General features: G+C 34.8%; 1 long non-coding RNA gene across 1 annotated transcript; it reads left to right on the forward strand.

Annotated features, from left to right (window-relative positions):
- The first annotated feature begins 678 nt into the window (after nt 1-678).
- LOC116273713 lies at nt 679-16823 on the forward strand. The gene is made up of 3 exons (XR_004182033.1): nt 679-717; nt 15478-15561; nt 16048-16823. It is a non-coding gene; the product is annotated as an uncharacterized LOC116273713 (long non-coding RNA).
- Nucleotides 16824-22816: the final 5993 nt, after the last annotated feature.

A 22816-nucleotide genomic window follows, 5' to 3' on the forward strand; every position in this document is an offset into this window, starting at 1 on the left:
GTTTGGTTTCCTGTTCCTGCATTAATTCAGTTAGGATAATAGCCTCCATCCATGTTGTTACAAAGGACAAACTATGCATCTGATGAAGGTCTAATATCCAGAACCTGTAAGAAACATAAATCAACAAGCAAAAAACAAACAATCCTATTAAAAAGTGACTAAAGAACATGAACAGACACTTCCAAAAGAAGACATACATACAACAAATAAGCATATGAAAAAAAGCTCAATATCATTAATCATTAGGGAAATACAAGTCAAAAGCAAAATAAGATACAATCTCCTACCAGTCAGCATAAGTATTAATATTATTAAAAATCAAAAATAACAGATGCTGACAAGGTTGCAGAGAAAAGGGAATGATTATATGCTGTTGGTGGGAATGTAAATTAGATTAGCCATGTTGCTGCAAAGGACATGCTCTCAGTTTTTTTTTAATGGCTACATAGTAGTCCATGGTGTAGAAGTGTATTTTCTTTATTCAGTCCACCACTGTTGGGGCATTTAGATTGATTCAGTGTCTTCATTATTGTCAATAACGCTGCAATGAACATACATGGGCATGTGTCTTTATGGTAGAACCCTTTATATTCCCTTTGGTATGTACCCAACAATGGTATTTCTAGGTCAAATGACATTTCTATTTTAATTTCTTTCAGAAATCCCCAGACTGCTTTCCACAGTGACTGATCTAATTTACATTCCCATCAGCAATGTGTAAGTGTTCCATTTTCTCTACAAGCATCTGTTATTTTTTGACTTTTTCACAATATCCATGCTGACTGTGTGAGATGGTATCTCACTGTGGTTTTGGTTTGCCTTTCTCTGATGATTAGTGATACTGAGCTTTTTTTCATATGCTTTTTGATTGCGTGTGTTTCTTCTTTTGAGAAGTATCTGTTCATATCCTTTGCCCATTTTTAAATAGGGTTGTTTGGTTTTTGCTTGTGATTTATGTTCCTTATAGATTCTGGATATTAGAACTTTGTCAGATGCTTAGTTTGCAAATATTTTCTCCCATTCTGTAGGTTTTCTGTTTATTAAGTTTCTTTTGCTGTTCAGAAACTCTTTAATTAGGTCCTGCTTGTCAATTTTTATTTTTGAAATTGCTTTTGGAGTCTGCATCATGAAGTCTTTGCCAGGGCCTATGTCAAGAATGTTATACTCTAGGTTTTCTTCTAGGGTTTTTGTGGTTTTGGGTTTTTACATTAAAGTCTTTGATCCACCTTGAGTTGATTTTTGTATATGGTGAAAGGTAGGGGTCCAGCTAAAATCTTCTGCATATGGCTAGCCAGTCATCCCTGAGCCATTTATTGAATAAGGTGTCCTTTCTCCATTGCTTGTTATTGTCAGCTTTTTCAAAGACAAGATGGTTGTACGTGTATGGCTTTATTTCTGGGTTCTCTATCTTGTTCCAGTAGTCCATGTGTCTGTTTTTGTACCCAGAACTATGCTGTTTTGGTTATTGTAGACTTGTAGTATAGTTTGAAGTTGGGTAATGTGATGCCTCCAGGTTTGTCTGTTTTTGATTTGGATTGCCTTGGCTGTTAGCCAGGCTCTTTTTTGGTTCTAAATGAGTTTCAGTCAACAGTTCTTCTAATTCTGTGAACCATGTCATTAGTTGTTCGATAGGAATAACACTGAATCTGTCAATTGCTTTTGGCTGTATGGTCATTTTAACAATATTAATTCTTCCTATCCTTGAGCATGGAATGTTTTTTCATTTGGTTGTGTCATTTCTGATTTCTTTGAGCAGTATTTTGTAATTCTCATTGTAGAGACCTTTCACCTTCCTGGTTGGCTGTATCCCTAGGTAATTTATCCTTTCTGTGGCAATCGTGAATGGGATTGCATTCTTGATTTGGCCCTCAGCTTGGCTGTTGTTGGTGTACAGAAATGCTACTGATTTTTGTACATTGATTTTGTATCCTGCAACTTTGCCGAAGTTAGTTTATCAGTTCGAGCATTTGGGCAGAGGTTATGGGGTTTTCTAGGTGTAAATCCATATTGTCTGCAAGCAGGGGTGGTTTGATTTCCTCTCTTCCTACTTGGATGCCTTTTATTTCTTTCTCTTGCCTGATTGCTCTGACTGGGACTTCCTGTACTTTGTTGAATAGAAGTAGTGAGAGTGGGCATCCTTGTCTTGTTCCAGTTAAGTAGAATGCTTTCAGCTTGTGCCTGTTTATATGATGTTGGCTCTGGGTTTGTAATAGATAGCTCTTATTATTTTGAGGTATGTTCCTTCAATGCCTAGTTTATTAGTGATTTTTAGCATGAAGGGATGTTGAATTTTGTGGAAAGCCTTTTCTGCATCTGTTGAGAGGTAATGTAGTTTTTGTTTTTAGTTACTGTTTATGTGATGAATCACATTTATTGATTTGTATAGATTACACCAACCTTGCATCTCAGGAATAAAGCCTACTTGATCGTGGTGGGTTAACTTTTTGGTGTGCTGCCAGATTCAGTTCGCTAGTATTTGTTGAGGATTTTTAAATCTATATTCATCAGGGTTATTGGTCTGAAGTTTTCTTTTTTTTCATTGTGTCTCTGCCAGGTTTCAGTATCTGGATCATACTGGTCTCATAGAATGAGGTAGGAAGGAGTCACTTCTCTTTGATTTTTTGTAATAGTTTCAGTAGGATTGGTACCAGCATTTCTTTATACATCTGGTGGAATTTGGCCGTGTATCTGTCTGGTCCAGGGCTTTTACTGATTGGTAGCTTTTTTTTTTTTTTTTTTTTTTTAATTTATTACTGATTCAATTTCAGAACTCATTATTGGTTGTTCAGAGTTTCCATTTCTCCTTAGTTCAATATTGGGAGGTCGTGTGTTTCCAGGACTTTATCCATTTCCTCTAGGTTTTCTTTTTGTGCACATACAGGTGTTTGTAATAATCTCTGAGGGTTTTCTGTATTTCTGTAGCAACAGTGGTAACGTCTTCTTTGTCAATTTTGATTATGCTTATTTTTATCTCCTCTTTTTTTTTAATTAGTCTAGCTAGTGGTCTATCAATCTTATTTATTTATTAAGAATCAACCTTTGGTTTCATTGATCTTTTGCATATTTTTTCTAATCTCCATTTCATTCGGTTCAAATCTGATTTTCGTGATTTCTTTTTTTCTGCTAGATTTGGATTTGGCTTGCTCTTGTTTTTCTAGTTCCTCTAGTTGTGATGGTAGGTTGTTAATTTGAGATCTTTGTAACTTTTTAATATGGATATTTAGCACTATATACTTTCCTCTTAACCTGTTTTTGCTGTGTCCCAGAGATTCTAGTATATTGTATCTCCATTTTCATTAATTTCAAAGCGTTTTTTGGTTTCTGTTTTAATTTCATTGTTTGCCAAAAAGTCATTCAGGGGCCTATTGTTTAATTTAATTTTCATCTAATTGTATGATTTTAGAGAGATTTTTTGATATTAATTTCTATTTTTGTTGCACTGTGATCCAAGAATGTGGTTGGTGTCATTTTTTAAAAATTTGTCAAGATTTGCCTTATAGCTAAGTGTGTAGTTGATTTTAGAGCATGTCCCATGTGCAACTGAGAAGATTGTATGTTCTGTTTTTGTTAGGTGGAGTGTTCTGTAGATGTCTGTTAGGTCAGTTTGGTGAAGTGCTGAGTTCAGGTCCCAAATATCTTTGTTACTTTTCTGTCTTAATGATCTGTTTAGTACTGTCAGTGGGGAATTGAAATATCCCACCATGATTGTGTGGTTATCTTAGTCTCTTTGTAGGTCTCTAAGGACTTGTTTTATGAATCTGAGTGCTCTGTGTTGGATGCATATATATTTAGAATAGTTAAGTCTTCTCATTGAATTGAAACCTTCACCATTATGTAATGCCCTTCTTTGTTTTTCTAAATCATTGTTGGTTTAAAATCTGTTTTGTCTGAAATTAGAATAGCAACTCTAGCCCTTTCTGTTTTCCATTTGCTTTGTAAATTTTTCTTCATCTCTTTACTTTGAGCCTATGGGCATCATTGTATGAGATGGGTCTCTTGAAGACAGCATATAGTTCGGCCTTCCTTTGACATCCTGCTTACCACTCTGTGCCTTTTAAGTGGGTCCTTTAGCCCATTTACATTCAAGACTATTACTGATATGTACAGATTTGAACCTGTCATTTTGTTATTAGCTGGTTGTTATGCAGACTTGATTGCATAGTTGCTTTATAGTGTCAATGGTCTATGAACATAAGCACATATATAGACCATTGTTTTTCTGTGGTGGCCAGTAATGGTCTGTAATATCCATGTTTACCACTTTCTTAAAGACTTCTTTTTAGGCAAGTCTGGTGGTAACGAATTCCCTTACCATTTACTTGTTTGGAAGGTATTTTATTTCTCCTACATTTATGAAACTTAATTTGTCTGGGTATAAAATTTTTGGTTGGAATTTCTTTTCCTCTTTTAAAATGAGCATAATGTCAAGCTTTGTTAGTAGATTAGGCTGGAGGGATGTTACTAGGGTAAGGGATGTTCTACTGGGTCTGGTGTGCTATGTTTTGTTTATGCTGCTGAAGTTGCATCATGAGCCTCAGCTATATGCACACAGTGCACACCCCCTCAGTGATCTCACAACCCCAACCTAGACTTGTTTTACACTTTCATGTGGTCCTCCTAATGCAGAAACTACACAGTGCAAAATGAGTCTGCAGAGGTACCCTGACTGCCCCTGCATGCCCACCCAGCAATCTTGATCACGTGTAACCTGAAAGGTTGTAACTCATGGCTTTTCCAGAGTGACACCATACCGTCCAGGCCTGTGTCCACAGTGCCATTGCTGTATTTGTTCTCATACCTGCCCATCCAGCTTTGGCTCAGCTGCATGCCAGAGGCCTTCTTCCTACTTGCTGGGTGACTGGGACCAACTCTTTGGATTTTTAATGCACTCAGGCACATTTCATGACAAATAATTTAATATGAGCATGCTATTCTCTTTTTGACTTTTGTAATCATTCCCAGATAGAATGTTCCATACTTGTTATACAACAGAAAGAAATGACTTGATTCTCCAAGATTAAGTAATTTTTGACTTAGGGCATTTTTAATTTATTTGTAAATCTTTACCAAGATTTACAATACCTTAATAAGAAAACACAAATTCTGCTAATGATATTCACTTAAAAAACTGCTTAGTTATTTGTATTCCAACTGTAATAGCAGATATTGACTGAAGCTGGTATCAACAATCAAGATTTATTGATCCTAGGTAAGTATTATAGAAAATAATATTAAGGTCAATACTGGCTCACGAGACCATTGATCTTGTATGAAGGCTAAAATGTATCAGTATTTCCATTATAGCACTACCTCATGAAGATTTCTTTTATGAACTGTAGTCTTCAGGAAGTATATGGTTCATTCTGAAGGAGGATGAGAAGACCATTTAGAAACTGTTAGAATTATGGGCATGAAGACTGAACAATAGTGCAGTTTAGTGGAACATCACAAATTCTTTCCTAAAAGCACTTTTGCAGTTTATTTTTATTTTGGTGGTTGCGTTTTTACGTGGAGTGCGACTGGTGCTAGGATGGTGCTGTTGTCAGCCATGAAAAGGCTCAGGGAAGAAATGTAGAGAGAATCAATGGGTTTAAGAATAAAGATGGCAGATCAGAACTGGGAGGATGAGCAGAGCTGAGAAGAGTCATTTAGATGTTCACTTATAATAATACTTCCCTGTTCTGTATAGCTCCTTTATGTACAGTTCTACTGTAGTTTGCAGGGTTATGTCACAAAGTGGAAACAAGAACCACAAGTAACAGAGGACACCACAAAGAACAAAATATCCTTAAGAAATATATTCATACTTTTACTGCAGAGAGTAAACTGATACATATGTGTTAAAATAAGATTTTGGTAGCCAGTGCAAATTCTTATTTTTGAAATCATGGGCTTACATTAAAATAGGACTGACTGCTGGCAGAAATGAGGAAGAACCATCAGTACCAAAGCATTAACAAAGAAAGATCTATGCAAATTTACAACAAAAACTTATTGAAACTTTCCTGTAGTCCTCCTACTGAACTCTTATTGAATCTACTAAGAACTCTCAACACCAAATTATATTGAAAAAAATGCTTTATTTGATCGGCAGAGGGATCTTTCAAAAGTGGATTTTTCTAACTGTAGTTTACCTAAAGAAATGCTAAAAAAAATTTGCAGTGGTGTGGTCTTTTAGCAATAATTAGAAAATCAATCTTTCAGCAGATTATTATTATAATAATTGTAGACATATATAGATAATGTATTTGTGGTGTTCACATATAATAAGGGAGAAGCTTATGAGGATTATTAAAATATGTCAATTATGTATAATTCAAATATATAATCTTAAGAAAAAATGGCAAATACTATTACAGGTAACACACAGAAGAAATACAAATTCTAATACACGTATTAAAAAGTTTACTTTAGTGATAACCAAAGAGTGCTAATTATGATTAGCATTAATAATGTGATTTTTTAAAAAAGACATTCCAAATTTTAATAATACAAAAAACTACCTAGTGTTGGTAAGAATTTGCACAAAATGGGGCCACACAATCTCTTTTTTTTTTTGAGATGGATGACTCTGCTCACCCAGGTTGGAGTGCAGTGGCCGGATCTCAGCGCTCACTGCAGCTCACTTCTCCCAGGCTCATTCTGCCTCAGCCTCCCGAGTAGCTGGGACTATGTATACCACCTCGCCTCTTCATAGTTTTTTATTTTAGTAGAGATGGGTTTCACCATAGCTAGGATAGTCTCGATCTCCTGACCTCAAGGATTCACCCGCCTCGCCCGGGATTACAGGCTTGAGCCACCGTGCCCGGCCTCACATAATCTCTTAAGTGAAGTATTAGTCAAAGCTGAGAGAAAGAGACTTTTGACCATACAATTTTATTTCCAGGAATGTATCCTAAGTAAATAACAAGAAATTAAGAATTTTAAGCACATGATGGTTTACCGTGACATTATTTAAAACAATAAAAAATTTAAAATACTCGAAATGTCCAACAATTGTTGAGAGAGGTATCCTCCATGGGTCCTGAGTATTCCTCCACATTCTTGGAAAGTGTTCCAGATTGCAAGGCTTATATGTTTTGTGTTCTGAGTAGCTTATGCAGCTAGTCACATAGTCAAATGAGTAGGTCAAGATGACCACAACCTGACCACCATGTAATTTATAACAGCACATACCTTGAGAGGAGAAAGCCTGGCTTATGTGTTGCTGGCTCCAGTGACTGGCAGCTTGTCAAAAAGCCTCAGACTTTTGGTCCTGGGTTCTTCTCTTGTAATGCAATCTTTTTTTTTTGTATACAAGTGTCAGCTGAAAGCATGGTACACCTTCCTGGGACTTGATGGGAGGGGAGGACAATGGAAGTATGCATATGATTCTATTTCTTGCTGTCCTGTGAGTGATAAAATCTTTTTTCTCCTACTTACAGTCTTGTGTCTTCTGTCACCATCCGTGAATCAGTAACAGGTTAACTTGTTAGCTTACAAGTGGGGTAAAAATCTCAGACTCTTCGTGGTTCTTGACACAACAGGGAGTTCACTAGAAAGTTAAGTGCATTTGAAAGAGTACTAAGCTGCTATTGAAAGTTATGGTCTCGAAAAATACTATCAATATACAAAAATGTTCATGACACATCAATTAGAGAAAAAATGACAAAACAGTACAGGTTGATATATATTTTTAAAAGTATGTACATGCTTAGAAAAATTCTAGAAGTGTATATATGAAAAGGTGAGTAAAAGCATCTTGAAAACAATTACATCATGTTTTTCATTCAGTGGTTCTCAAACTTTAGTGTGCATCAGAAGGCTGTTAAGATACTGCATGCTCAGCGTTAGCCCCACAGATTCTGATTCTGATTCAATAGGTCTAGGTGGTGCCCAATAACTTGTTTTTCTAACAAATTATCAGGTGACGCTGCTGCTGCTGCTGCTCTTCAGGGAACCATCCTTTCAGAACCATCATTTTGGTCCATGTGGTAGTTCAGTGTACTAGTTATAGGCATGAATGCTGGAGCCAACTTCCTTGCGTGGCTGTCTGATCCTGCCATGTCCTAGTTTGACTTTAAGCAAGTTTTAACATTTGTCTTGCCTCATTTTCTTATCTGGAAAATGAGGATAAAAATCTCCATTTTAGTAAGATAATAGCACTAAAGCCACAAAAATTTACCCACAATGTCTACCATTTTACAAGTGCTCTTATTATGTTGTGTAGACATCATAAATATGTTAAAACCAAGCATGTCACTACTGGTTCTTTGTGTTATAGCTATAGACCATTGTAGTGAACAGAGTATGAGATTTTAGAATCAGGCACACTGTATATACTGTCACCTACTATATTTAATTTACTCATCTATAAAATGGGGCAATACCTTCTCTCCTGCAGTTTTTGGAAGGGTTCAATGCAATTACATATATGAAATACCTGGGAAGTAACTTAAGTCAGTTAATATTAATTCTCCTGCTGCTCATACCACTTCTGACTAAGCATCACTCGTATATTTATCAAAAATTAATAATCACTTTTTTGTTTGAATGTTCTGATTGTTTTTGACTTCAGAGATAAATAGCCCACTCTCTTGAAGCTTACATTATATGGGGAGAAAAATTTAGGTTTAAGACCTTAAACTAGAAAGACTAGAGTATTGTAATGGAAAAGGAATATTAGGAGTGAGAAAGTTTGATTTATCTGCTATTCTGCTGCTAATTTAATGTTTAGTGTTGAACAAATCTTTTATCTGTGTCTCACTAGTAAAGTGAGAAGGTTGGGCATATATTTCTAAGATTCTTTAAACTCTAACAGTCTTTCAATCTAAAACTTCTAATGCTTTATACATTAGGTGTAAAAAACTGAAATGCCTTGTGGACCAGCCGTCATAGAAATGTGTGAAATGACTGGCTTGCTATAGAGAGTGGTGGAGATGCAACCACTTGGAGAGTGCATGCCTGTCTAAAGACATTTACATTAAAATTGTTTTTAAAATATTTAGCCTACTTTTAAAAATGCTTAAAGATCTTTAAGATAATCATCTTCTAAATACTTGTAGTTGGAATAGTGAGAAAGAATGGCATTCTGCCTTTAAACATGAAGATGTGTTAATGCTACAAAATAGAATATACTAGCTCTGTTATTGATTATTTAACTCTTTGCACTTCTCATTTCAATGCAAACTGAAATCATAGTAAATGCTGAGCAAGATAGATAGCCAAATGATTTTAAAAATCTGACTACAAATGGTCAGCTTGCACCTGAGGTTAGAGGTGTGAGGTAGAGTGTTCTGTATTTGCACTGCGGGTCACTGGTATTTGAAAGGCACATTAATCATGTTATCAATGGGTAATAATAAAGAATGGAAGTGTATTTATTATACATGTATAGAGATTATGACACTGAGTTCATTAAAGCAAAAATATCCTTTGGAAGAAGACTTACAGCAAATGGCAGAGATCGTGAAAAGAGATCATAAAATAAAAGATCTTGCTTCTTATTAAAAAATTTTGTCCTGAAAATTTTCATATATACTACTTTGCTGGACTTACGATTTTGGAAAATGAGAACAAAGATCAAATAATCTACTTGCATCCTTGCTTTGATTTAACTCAGAATGTTTAATTAGGTTTTCACAAACTAATGTAAATTAAAGAGTAAGAATGTCAAGCGAATGTTGGTTGTATAAAATATGGGTTACTTAGAAAAAAAAATTCACTTTGAAAACATCTACAAGGAAGAAGGCTTCAAACCTCAAAAATAATGATATTTGGCATTACTTTTGGGTTTTTTAAGTATATTAAGAATAAGTTTTTTCCACTAAGGTGTTAAAACTTCAGAAACTTATTAAAAATGTTTTACATTTAAATATACATTTTACGTTTAAATTTGACTAAGAGGCCAGGAAGAAATCTCTTAATGTTGACATTTTGTAGTAAATACGTTTGATTATTTTTTAAAGGTATTGAAAACACTTCTAATTTTGAGAACTATGTATTTTTTTTTGTAATTTAGAGCATACTTGCTATCACATCAGCATGTTGTGTGAGTAATATTTTACTTATACCTTCATCAAGGTATATTGACATGAAATAAACTGTGCATATTAAAAATATTAAATTTGGCAAGTTATGACACATATGTATACACATTAAAGTATTACAGTCAGTATAATGAACATTTTAGCACACCCTAAAGTTTCTTTTTCCTTTTTGTAATTCTCCCCTCCAACTTCTCTGACTCTCCTTCTCTCCGCTGCTGTCCCTCTGGCACGTCTAATAGGTTTTTTGCCATAGGAGCTGTTTACAGTCCCAAAAGACACAATCCTGCATGACATAATCCCAAATATTGAAATCCCCAAATCTCAAAATCCTAGAAATAAAATTTTGGAAAAAATTTTAAAGATGTGTAAAAATATATTTGTTTATATTTTTAAAATGGATTTATTTGAGAAACATATAAAAGCATGACAATACTTCATAGGTCACTTTATGCAAAAATGCAAAAAAATAGGCAACAATAACATACATATTTTTGTAAGCATAAACACTGAGGTATACTAATGGCAGTCACATGGGTATAGTAGTTATGAGCAGATGAACTATATTCATAAAGAAATAGTCAAAAAACCAAAATGTATAAAACCTATTACTGTGGGTGGTAATTGTGTGTACCTAGCTTTATAATTGCAGTCATCTGAAATACTGTGATGGACAACTGAAGTTTTTGACCAGCTCAACCAAAAGCCAGCATCACCACTGAGCCAGCCCTCCAAAGACCCAAGGTCTCATGAATTTTATCTGTCACAAATGCAGATGTACAAAAAGGACATCTCTTCACTTACTAAGGAAGTTTCCATTTTTTAATGTATATGCATCATGTTTACATACAGTCAACCTTATGATAATGCACATTTGCAAAAACTGTATAAAATGAATTTGAACTCACTAATAGTCCAACACAACTTATGCCTCCAGTATTGGAAATGATGCAGAGATGGAATACACAGCACAGTGAATTGTAAAAACTAATGCTGACAATTTAAGATAGTGGGAAAAAATGAAATAAAAGAAAAAATAAAAAGCTGAAAAGAAAATTCAACATGTAAAAAAGTGTATGACGGGGTGACAGGGATAGATTAGGAGTAATTGCATGCAGACAGTCCATAAGAGGTTGCTGATCTTCATGATTATTAACTATATTTTGAGGCCTTACAACATGATAAATAGCTGCCTTTTTGTTTTTCTTTTTTGACATAGTCATTGGAGAATACACTCACATTCATTTTCTATGTGGTCTTTCTCTTTGTGAAATTCTTCTGTGATTTGATATACACTGAAACTAGTGTTTCTATCTTCTATGCTATGCTGCTATGTTGTTTTTGGCACTTGAAAACCCACTTTGCACGTACTCATACACAGACCACAAGTTTGCTGGAAATAATACTGGTGATCAAACAGCAACACCATTGCATAAGTGCCTTCTCATCCTACCATGCACATAATTGTTTTAAAGCCAGTCAGTGACTTCACTGGCTTCTTCAGGCAAATGTGGTTTCAATTAATTAAAATCTCTTGAGAGGTCATCAGCTACAAGGAATGTCAATGCAGGAAAATGGCACATTTTTAAACAGCAGTTTTTATCATTGCCATTATCTCATGGCCAATCCACTTCTCTGAATTTTCTAACAAATGCATTGGGTTGAATGGAGCAAAACAAACTTTATTGACAACACTTTGAAACTCACTTTTAGAAGCTTTGATCACATCTAATTCCAAATCCGTCATTATGGTTTGGGGACTCAATTGAATTTTTTTTCTGCATTTAGACAATAACAAGGTAATAAGTCAATCAAACGTGATGCAACTATTTTGTGATTGTGATTTGGGGGATTTTAGACGTTAGAGAGTTTAGACTGTAGGAATTTGGACTTTAGGCATTTTTGATCTTCCGGAATTTCAGCATTTGGGATTGTGGTGTTCAGGATTGTATCTTTCAGAATGATGATTCAAACCCCTGTTTTATGGGTTAGTTTGCACATTCTAGAATTTAATATAGATGGCATCATGTAGTATGCACTCTTTTTTGTCTAGCATCTTCAACTCAATGTATTTATTTTGACATTCACTCGTGTTTTTGCCCACCTCAACACTCCATTTCTTTTAATTTCTCAGTAGTAATTTATTGTATGGGTACGCTAAATTTGTTCATCCATTTGCCATTTAGTTTGTTTACTGTTTTTTGGCTAATATAAATAAAGACAAATATTCTTTTACAAGTCTTGTTGTAGATACTGGCTTTCTTTTCTTGTGAGTAAATAATTAAGAGTTGAGTGGGTGGTGTGATAGGTGTACAGTTATATTTTTTATTAACTGACAAACCGTTTAACAAAGTGATTGTGCCATTTTAAGTTACACCAGCACTTCATGAGAATTTTAGTTGCTGTTCATTCTAGCCAACTCTTGGTAGGGTCTTTTAAATTTTAGTCATTCTATTAGGTGTGTAGTGATACCTTATTGTGGCCATAATTTGCATTTCCCTAGTGCATGTTGAACATCTTTTCATGTGCTTGTATCTTCTTTGGTGAAGCATCTGTTTCAATCTTTTGCCCATTTTTAAATTAGGATGTTTATTTTCTTATTATTGCAATTTGTGTCTTTCAAGGAATTGGTCTGTTTCATCTAGATTATCAAATTTGTGGGCAAAGACATTTGTTCATACTATTCTTTTATCAATCTTTTTAATGTTTATGAGATCTATAGTGATACTCTCTTTCACTTCTGATGTTAGTAATTTGTGTTTTCTCTCTATTTTCTTAGTTAGCTTAGCTAATGACTTATTGTTTTCTCAGTTCATTATTTTTAATAGATAAATAATAATTATATATATTTATGAGCTATAGTATGATGTTATGATATGCATATACAATATAGAGTGATTAAGTCAGGCTAATTAACACAGCCATCACCTCATACATTAATTTTTTCTTTGTGGTGAGACTATTCAAAATCTACACTTTTAGCAATTTTGAAACATACAGTACATTATTAAAACTGCAGTCACCATGCTGTGCAATAGTTCACCAGAGTTTATTTCTCCCAGTTGAAATGCTGTAGTCTTTGACTACTGTGTCTTCTTTCCCTGCTCTCCCCTCAGTCCCAGTCTCTGGGATTCCAGTCTGTAACTACCATTCTGTTCTCTACTTCTGTAAGTTATGCTTTTTAAGATTCTACATATAAGTTAGATAAAGGATTGTTAGTTTTTTCATTCCTGGATTATTTCACTTAGCATAATGTCTTCTAAATTTATTTATGCTGTTGAAAATGACAGAATTTTCTTCCCTTTAAAGGACGAATAGTATTGCCTTGTGTATATATACCACATTTTAAAATATTTATTTATTTTGATACATATTAATTGTAAATATTTATGGAGTACATGTGCTATTTTCATCCATGCATACAATGTGTAATGATCAAATCAGGGTCATCAGAATACCTGTCACTTCAAACATTCATTATTTCTTTGTTTAGGGAACATTACAAGTCTTTTCTTTTAGCTACTTTGAAATATACAATAAATTATTATTAACTATTATCATCCTACTATCAAACACTAGAATTTATTCCTTTTATCTTACTGTATTTTCATACCCTGTAAACAGCTTCTCTTCCTCCTGCCCTCCCTACTACTCTTCCCAGCCTCTTCTAACCATCATTGATTCTTCACCTCCATGAGATCCACTTTTTCTTTGCTCCCAACTTTTCTTGCAAGGCAGATCTCTGGCAACAAATTCCCTCAATTTTTGTTTGTCTGAGAAAGTCTTTATTTTGCCTTCACTTATGAAGGATAATTTCATAAGGTACAGAATTCTAGGTTAGTGGGGTTTTCCTTTCAACATTTTAAATGTTTCACTTAATTAACTTCTTGCATGATTTCTGGAGAAATCAGATGTAATTCTTAGCTTTGCTCCTCTATAGGTAAGGTGTTTCTAACCACGCCCCCACCCCCCCGCACCCCACCCCTTTGGCTTTTGCCAAGATTTTTTCCTTATCTTTGATTTTCTGAAGTTTGGCTATGATATGCCTAGGTGTCGTTTTTTAAGCATGTATCCTGCTTGGTGATCTTCAATTCTCTGGTTTAATGTTTAATATTGATTTGGGAGAAATTCTCAGTGATTATTGCTTGAATTATTTCTTCTGGGCGTTTCTCTCTCTTTTTTTTTCCCTTCTGTTATTCTCATTACATGTACATTTCACCTTTTGGAGTTGTCCCACAGGGTTTGGATATTCTGTTTTGTAGTGTTCTTTTACAGCCGGAATCCAGGTTGGGGACTACCTTTTTTATTAGCTTTAAATAAAGTAACTAATACCTTCTCAGTTGGTGGTTTGATGTTTTTTTTCTATTCTGACACCAACTTATTGGGTAACTTTGGATAAGTTAAATTTTCTAGTTTTCTTCAGTTGCTTAATGAAGGGTTAGAGTAACATTCTTGTGGCACAGAAAAACAGTGCTTATATTTTGCCTTAAGAAAACAGAGTTCTAATTTTGTTCTGATACTAATTTCCTCATATTATTTGCTGACATATATTTAAAACAAAAATATTTCTAAATAAAAAATAATAGTTAATATTTATGAGCAGTTACTCATTGTGAGGTATTCATGCAAGCACTTCACATGCATTGACTCAGGCCTAGTGGGTGAGTATTGAAATGTCTCCCTTTTATAGGGGAATAGTGAGTAACAGGGAGGTGAAGTAACTTGCCTAAGGTCACTAGCTGGTGGATGCTGGAATTTGGGTTCAAATATAGGCAGTTGGGTACAAAGCCCACAAGTTGTGTCAACTATTTTCTACTTATATATAAGACTATTTAAAATTTTCTTTATTGAGAAAAATATAATTCCATGAATTAATAAGATCTTATGCTTATAAAAAGAAAGCTTTATGTTAAACATTTGGTTATTTTAGTATCTTGGTATTTTTTTTCAAAGAACTGTTAAAAAGTTTCTTAAAATCTTTTTGCAGCATGTTTATGCCTCTTGTAAATCGGGGCAATGGATAAAAAATATTAATTAAAATATCCACCAGTATTCTTTTCAATTATTTGGTAATAAAAAATTCTGATAACATTTCAGAATTTTCTTAAGTATTCTTCTTTTAAAATCAACTAATTTTATATTTGGCAATTTTCTTATAAGTTTAGGCAAATAATGTAAATGGAGCAGAATGCTTTATCAACATGATCATCTAACTACAGATACTAGTCATTAGAAAGGGAGAGGATAGATGAAAGGAAAAGAAACCCTACACACAGACTCTGTTTTATTTATCTTGCCTGTAATAATCCTATATTTCACAGTAATCCCTAAATATTCCTAGAGAAGACTGAGGTGTAAACAGGTAAAATGATTGCACAATCTGAATGGGTAAAAAGTAGAAGAGACAGGATTTTTATTCTTGTTCTGATGCCAACTCCCTTGCTTTTGGCAGCAGACTGATGTGCTTCTCTATGAAGTGAAAACAGTGACATTGGCTGGCTGAATCTGTCTGTTTTGACAGAGCTAAGAGTGGCAGGTAGGTCAGGGGCATTGTACGTGTCTCTCAAGAAGATACAAACTACTCCACAAAAAATAAAGTCACCTTTGAAATCTAAGATACCCAGTCTGTCAAACAAGAACTTTCTGACCCTTCTTTCCCTTGCCTTCTCCTGTTGCAATATTAACCAGACCAGATTCAGTAAAATGAATGAGGAAATTGAGGAGCTAGGTGAATAAATAAAGATGAAGGTTCCAACTCAACTTTCCCTTAAGTGCTCTTAGTTGGAGCAAGGGAGAAGTTTGAGTCAAATAGCTGCAAGTAATTTTGTTATATTAGACAGGACTCTTTGTTTGCCTAAAAGTTGCTAGAAAAGCTGTATGTTTTTATCAGGGTTATCATGTAGGATTGGAGAAGTTCAAGTTTCCCCAGTCAGTAGTGAGAAAAATAATTTGTTTCTTATTTTGTCTGAATGTAGCTATTTCAATAAACAGCTTCATTCATGCATATTATTTTCTGTTACAGAAATCTGAAAATTAGGATATGTCTTCAAAAGATTTACAGAATGAACATACAAATTATTTCAAGAAGAAGGAAAACCATCTAAGATTCCAGCCTCCTTGAATTCTAGAAATCTCTGCTAATTTCTAACCTGTCTCTTCTGTGTACCTGCAGCAACTCAGTGTTTCATTTTTGATGGTAATTCTTTGGCCACCTGCTCTTTGTGCAATGCACTTTATTTTGTGTTCCCCATTGTCTGCTTATTATTCAATGAGTTTTTAAGGATCGAGTCATCTTAATAGTTATTAAAAGTAGATTTAGAGAGGCAAGGCCAAATATTTCTCCTTTCCTTAACTTGTAGGACTTTATAAAAATCTATTTGACAATGTTCTCAATTTTTCTGCTTGTATTGTGTCCATAGCTCAAGTCTGGGTAACACATTGTTTGCTTTTCTTCAAAATTGTTTGCTTTTCTTCAAAAAGAAACTTCAACAGAGTTTCTGCTGCTACAGAAGTGTTCTACATTTGTGCTGTCTGATATGGCCATCATGTGCCACTATGGAGCACCACCAGGTCTGCATCATTTGCTATGGAGCATTAAAATATGGCTCATGTGACTGGGGAACTGAGTGTTTAATTTGAACTTAATTTTAAATTAAACTAAATTTCATATAAATTTAAAGAGCCATATGTGGCTGCTAGCTACCATGTTGGATAGTACAGCTATAGAAAATGCATCTCTAAAATTGAATAAACCTCCGTTTCCCACAAAACTCCTTGTGGACCTCTCATTTTATTGCATTATTCATTTCATTTTAAAGAATATTTCAGAGTAGACTTCTTTCTTTTTTTTTTTTTTTTTTTTTTTTTTGCTTCTTAGAGGTAAACAGATAAGCAAGCCTTAATTCAGGGAAGAAATGCTTTTGCAAAAGCTCAATATTTCAGGCCAAAGTGTCCATTTGTCTTTAGTAATATCTGGCTTTGAAATTTTGTTGCTGTTGGCACTTAATGAAGGTTTAATTTCCATGCTTTGGTGACGGTATCGATGCACATTAGCAGTGTGTGCGGTACACACAGCGTCAAGCAAACAGCCACATGCATCAAGGTTTGTGCTTAACAGTCCTGCCTCAGGATCCCTGTGGATTCCTTGAGTATCCTTTTAAAGACTCTACTATCTGTTCTATGAGAGGAACAGATGCATCTTTCTATATAGTGCAATCAGCCAAGTTCAGGAGAGGGGAGGCCAGATGCTGTTCATATTTCTTTCAGAGTGTAGCGTATATCAGTGGTACTTAAAACCCATCTTCTCAACAGCTAGCACCTCTTTTTTAAAAAATGGTTTCCATTTTGGCTGAGATCAGGAACAATGGAGCTTTCCTTTGAGGTAATCTCTTTCATTGTTTATTGGCCTTTTTAAGGCAGTGCTTTAAGGTATACTCGTATTTTTATTTTAAAACCTGATTTTCAGAAGTTTCTATCTCTATGAGGAAAACAGCTGTCTTATCTTTAGTCCTTTGAAAATGAGACAATGATTTTATATTAAAGTAAATACTTTTGCTCACAGTATTATCTTTCTTTCAGAAGTAATGTATATTGTGTACCATGGATAAAGGGATGAGAAAAAAAATATGTATACATCCATAACTTATTACATATATTGTGCATACGTGTGTGCACACACATACAAACATACGAATCAGTTTGACCCAGAAAGTGGAAGCAACTTCATTAGAATACACCTGTATATTTGTATGTGTGTAAATATATAAGACAGAATTGCTTTTATTTCATACAAGACATAATACTTGGCAAAACAATTATAGGGAATTGAACACCACTAAAATTTAGCTTTAGTGTATATTTGCTTAAGAAAATATAAGATTTCTTCATACAATGTCAAACTTTTCTTGGTAGCAGATATGATTAGTCCCTTGGGCTTTTTTTCCTCTTGTGATTGGCCCCTTAATTATCTTGGGCTTTTCTAGTGATATAGAACTCACTACTCCACCAGGTAGTCTATCATATTGTTAGCTGGCAACTGCTTTAAGAAAACTGTTTAATATTAGAGTTGAATTTCCCTCCTCATAACACCTATTCATTCATTCTAGTTTTGACCATTTTGATGAGTATATTTTGCTTAAAAGATCTACATGTAAAGGTCAGCATGCAAATCCCATTGTATTTGTGTATACTAGCAACAAACAATGGGAAAACAAAAAAATTAAAAAATCATTTACAGTAACATCAAGTTATATAAAATACTTAGGAAAAATTTAGCAAAATATGCATATGTCCATGAAAACCACTCTAAGACATTTATGAGAGAAATTAAAGATACAAATAATGAAGAATTATACTATATTAAAATCACAGCAGTTTTTTTTTGTAGAAATACATAGTATGCTACAATTTAAATGTAAATGCAAAGGTCTTGGAAAGATTTTAAAAAGGAAAGAACAATGACAACATAAACTGCTCTAGTTTAGGCGACAGTGTGAGACTCAACTCTAAAAATCACAAAACCAAAAGCAAAAAGAATGGCTAGTAAACATATAAAAAGATGCTGCACATCATTAGTCTCTGGGTAATGCAAATTAAAACCACAATAAGCTATAACTATATACTTCCTGGCATGATGAAAGGATTTCTTTGTTTGTATTGGCAAAGATGTGGAGCAATTGGAAGTCTCATTCACTGCTTGGGGAAGTATTAAAATGTGCAATTATTCTGGAAAATATTTTGACAGATTCTTTTAGAATGAAACATACACTTAACATATGATCAAGGAAACCTACTCTTACATATTTAACCAAGAGGAAAGAAAACATATATCTGTACAAAAATATCTGCACAACAATATGACAGCTTGAATTATTATAGCCCTAAAATGAAAAACATCCAATTGTCAACAGGTAAATGGTTAAATAAATCATGGTATATGGATACAATTGAATAGACTCAGCAACAAAAAGAACAAAATAATGATACATGCAACAACATAAATGAATGTCATGCTGGGTATAAAGAACCCAAATGCAAAAGAGTATATATACTGCATGGTTGGGAACAGGCCCCCCAAAATCTGGCCATAAGCCCCAAAACTGGCCATAAACAAAATCTCTGCAGCACTGTGATATGTTCATGATGGCCATGACACCCACGCTAGAAGGTCGTGGGTTTACCGGAATGAGGTCAAGGAACACCTGGCCCACCCAGGGCTGAAAACCACTTAAAGGTGTTCTTAAACCACAAACAATAGCATGAGCGGTCTGTGCCTTCAGGACATGCTCTTGCTGCAGATAACTAGTCCAACCCATCCCTTTATTTCAGCCCATCTCTTTGTTTCCCATAAGGGATACTTTTAGTTAATCTAATATCTATAGAAACAATGCTAATGACTGGCTTGCTGTTAATAAATATGCGGATAAATCTCTGTTCGGGGCTCTCAGCTCTGAAGGCTGTGAGACCCCTGATTTCCCATATCACACCTCTATGTTTCTGTGTGTGTGTCTTTAATTCCTCTAGCATTGCTGGGTTAGGGTCTCCCCGACCGAGCTGGTCCTGGCACTGCAGAGTTCCATTTATATTAAATTCTAGAACGGGTAGAATTAATTTGTAGTGACAATAGATTAGTGGTTGCCTGGGGACAGGATTTGACTTAGCAAGGGTTGGCAGTAAATGTTTTGGAATGATGGAAATGTTCTAGATCTTTTTTTTTGTGCTGGTAATCATCTAATTGTCCACATTTGTAGAAATTATCAATATACTTAAAATGGGTGAATTTTATTATATTAAAATTACAGTTCACTAAATTTGGTTTTAAAAATAAGGCTAAATATTCTTTTTTTTGGACAGAAAGAACTTTTTAGAGCTTTATTTTGATTTTATGATTTGCATGAAATTGAAGTAGGAGGCAGTACTTGACTCTGGAAGTGGTGCTTGGACACCAGATCAAATTGAAGACTAGGCAAAATAGGGGTGAGGTGGATGCAGAGTTCCATAAGACACCCCCATTAGTGTGCCATGTCAGTTTACCATTGCCATGGCAACACCCAGGAGATACTGCCCCTTTCCATGGCAATGACCCGATGACCCAAAAGTCACTACCCCTTCCATAGAAATTTCTTCATTAATGACCCCTTAATGTACATGTAATTAAAAGTAGGTATAAATATGATTGCAAAACTGCCCTGAGCTGCTACCCTCTGCCTATGGGGTGCCCTTTGGGAGCAGTCACAGAGCTATAACACCACTGGAGCTGTAACACCGATGCTTCATTAAAGCTATTTTCTTCTATCCCTGGCATGCTCTTGAATTCATTCCTGGGCAAAGCCAAGACTCAGCTTGCTTGCCTTATATGAAAATTGTTAAACCATTATTAGAATTGTTTTTCTGCTGGTAGCATATGATAACACTAGTATATAACTGATATCATTCAACTGCTTACAAAATTTTACAGTTAATGAAGACAGCCCACTAACAGCTATCATTTCACATTTCATAAGTTTGCAAAAGTAAGTGAAATTAATTTAGAAGAATAGTCTTTTGATCATAATGAAAAGTTACGCTTCATAGAATTGTACAGATGTACATGTTAAACTATTGTCTTTGATCACATTTTCCTGAAAACAGCTATTAACTTTTGAAATGGATCTGATGCTTCTTCAGCAGATTCTGATACTTTTTGTTTTTCAAGGAGTCAATGAAATCGCTATGGGTCCATATGTAGATGGTGAACTTGCAAACACATTGCAAATTACACGTACATCACCAATTTTCTTGAGAAACAGAATTTGAGTTCTTATTTTTTAAAACAAACATGCATTTATGACTTTTTAGCTTCTCATAAATGAAAATGAAACAGTTTATTGAAAAACAAGCTAAAATGCGTTACCAAACAATAAAGCATATAGGTATTCAATAAACTTCAAAACCCCCGTGGTTACAATGTTCAGACTACTCTTTATATAGCAGAACATCTCAGCCTGTATCCCTCACGTATTTCACATACATCTGGCATAGAAATGCCCCAATTGTTCACAGACCCTGCTACATGGTAGTGTGGCAACTTCTTGCGTTTCTAAGGGGAAACCTAGGAATGGCTCTACAGGCGTGTGACAAGTACGTTTTCTCAGGGCCCCACTTTCAGCAGGGCCTCACTTTTGGTGGAAAACTGTGCTGTCATCCTCTTGGAATTCTTCATAATTTTATTTTTGAAGTCGTGTTTTGTAAGTGAAGTCTGAGGGGATAGTAAAGCATGCATGCGAGCAGAGGAGTAATTAACAACAAAATTGGATGAAAGAAAATAAAAGCAACATATTTTTAAATGTGGCAGAAAATTCTGATGTAGTTTTCCTGCTAATCACGACTGCTAGCAGCTTTTACTTTCCTAGGCTGAAGCATAGTTCAAAGGGTACATTTTGATTCTGGCTTTGCTGTTTTCTCCAGATTTTAAATGTCTTCTTGTTTTGGTGGGATAGCTGTTTTGTGGATTGTAAAACTGTGTCATATTTCATATGTTCTGTGAAAGGATAGCTATGTTGGAAACAAACTGGGCACATTTTCAGAGAACATTTGTCTGTTGATTGACATTTACTTTTTCATAAAAATTGATGGTTTTGAATTATAAAAGCAGCCCTAAGTTATTAAAAAAAAAAATACTAAAGTGCATGAAACAAAAAAATGGAAAACCCAGACTCTTACCCCTCACTATCCCATAATTTGGCTTCCTAGAGGGAGCTAAAATTAATGGTTTAGTATCTCTTCTTTTGGAATATATCTCTGTGTGTGTATGTGTGATATCCTGTAATTTGCTTTTTTATTCTCAACAGCATATTGCAGCTATCCTTCCATGTTAATACGTAAGTATCTTCTGTATTTTATGGATAGACTATAAATTTTTAAACCAATCCCAAATTGGTTGTTTCTAAATTTTTAAAACATAAATAACCTGTAATGAACAGATTTTTTTTTTTTTTAATATTCATCATTTATAATACACTTTAAGGGCATAAAATAACATTATAATACACTTTAAGGGCATAAAATGACATAGAGGACATGAAATAGCTGCATGTCATTGTAAATTGTTAGCTATATTATGAAATCAAGCACTCTATTTCTGCATAATACCAAGATAGCATCCCTCCCTACTTACTGGTTGAGAATCCTGCTCTAGGCTAATTCACCAGATCTGAAAACAAAGATTCTACTGCAATGTTCTGCTAAGGATACAATCATGAATTTACTTTGATGGTTGCAAATGCAAGTAATTAAAAGATAGGCCCCTGCTCCTCCCTCTTTCTTGAGTTAGTGCTTCAGGGCAAAGGATCAGAAACTCCCCTGCAGAGTTGCCCTAACAATATTTAATGAGCACTAGGAAAAGCTTAGTTTTCTATGCCTAAGGCTTCACCACTTTTACTGAGTAGTAAGATCAGAAGGATTGCAGCCTAAAAGGTGCTCTTCCTTATGACTCCTGTACACCTTCAGATTCCACACACGTTGAGGCTCTCATTAAGGTTGCGGTTGTGATGCCTGACTGGAAGGAGGGGATTGACAGTTATTTTGATCAACAGGGCTGACAGTTTGGATTTTGGCTTTTTCAATGGTGTTGCTTTAACATTCAGCACGAAGCCTTCCAGCTGCCACCTGTCCTCACTCATTTGTAGACTGGCGGTCTCTCCAGTAGGCCCTGGCCTTGCACCTCGTTTGACCACTGCCTGGCCTTCCCCATTCCCATTCTGGGGTGAGTCATTATCTCTGGCCCTACTTTCTATCAAGGAGTCCAAGAAGAT

The sequence above is a fragment of the Papio anubis genome, chromosome 2 (genome assembly GCF_008728515.1).
Source record: "Papio anubis isolate 15944 chromosome 2, Panubis1.0, whole genome shotgun sequence".
Classification (NCBI taxonomy): domain Eukaryota; kingdom Metazoa; phylum Chordata; class Mammalia; order Primates; family Cercopithecidae; genus Papio; species Papio anubis.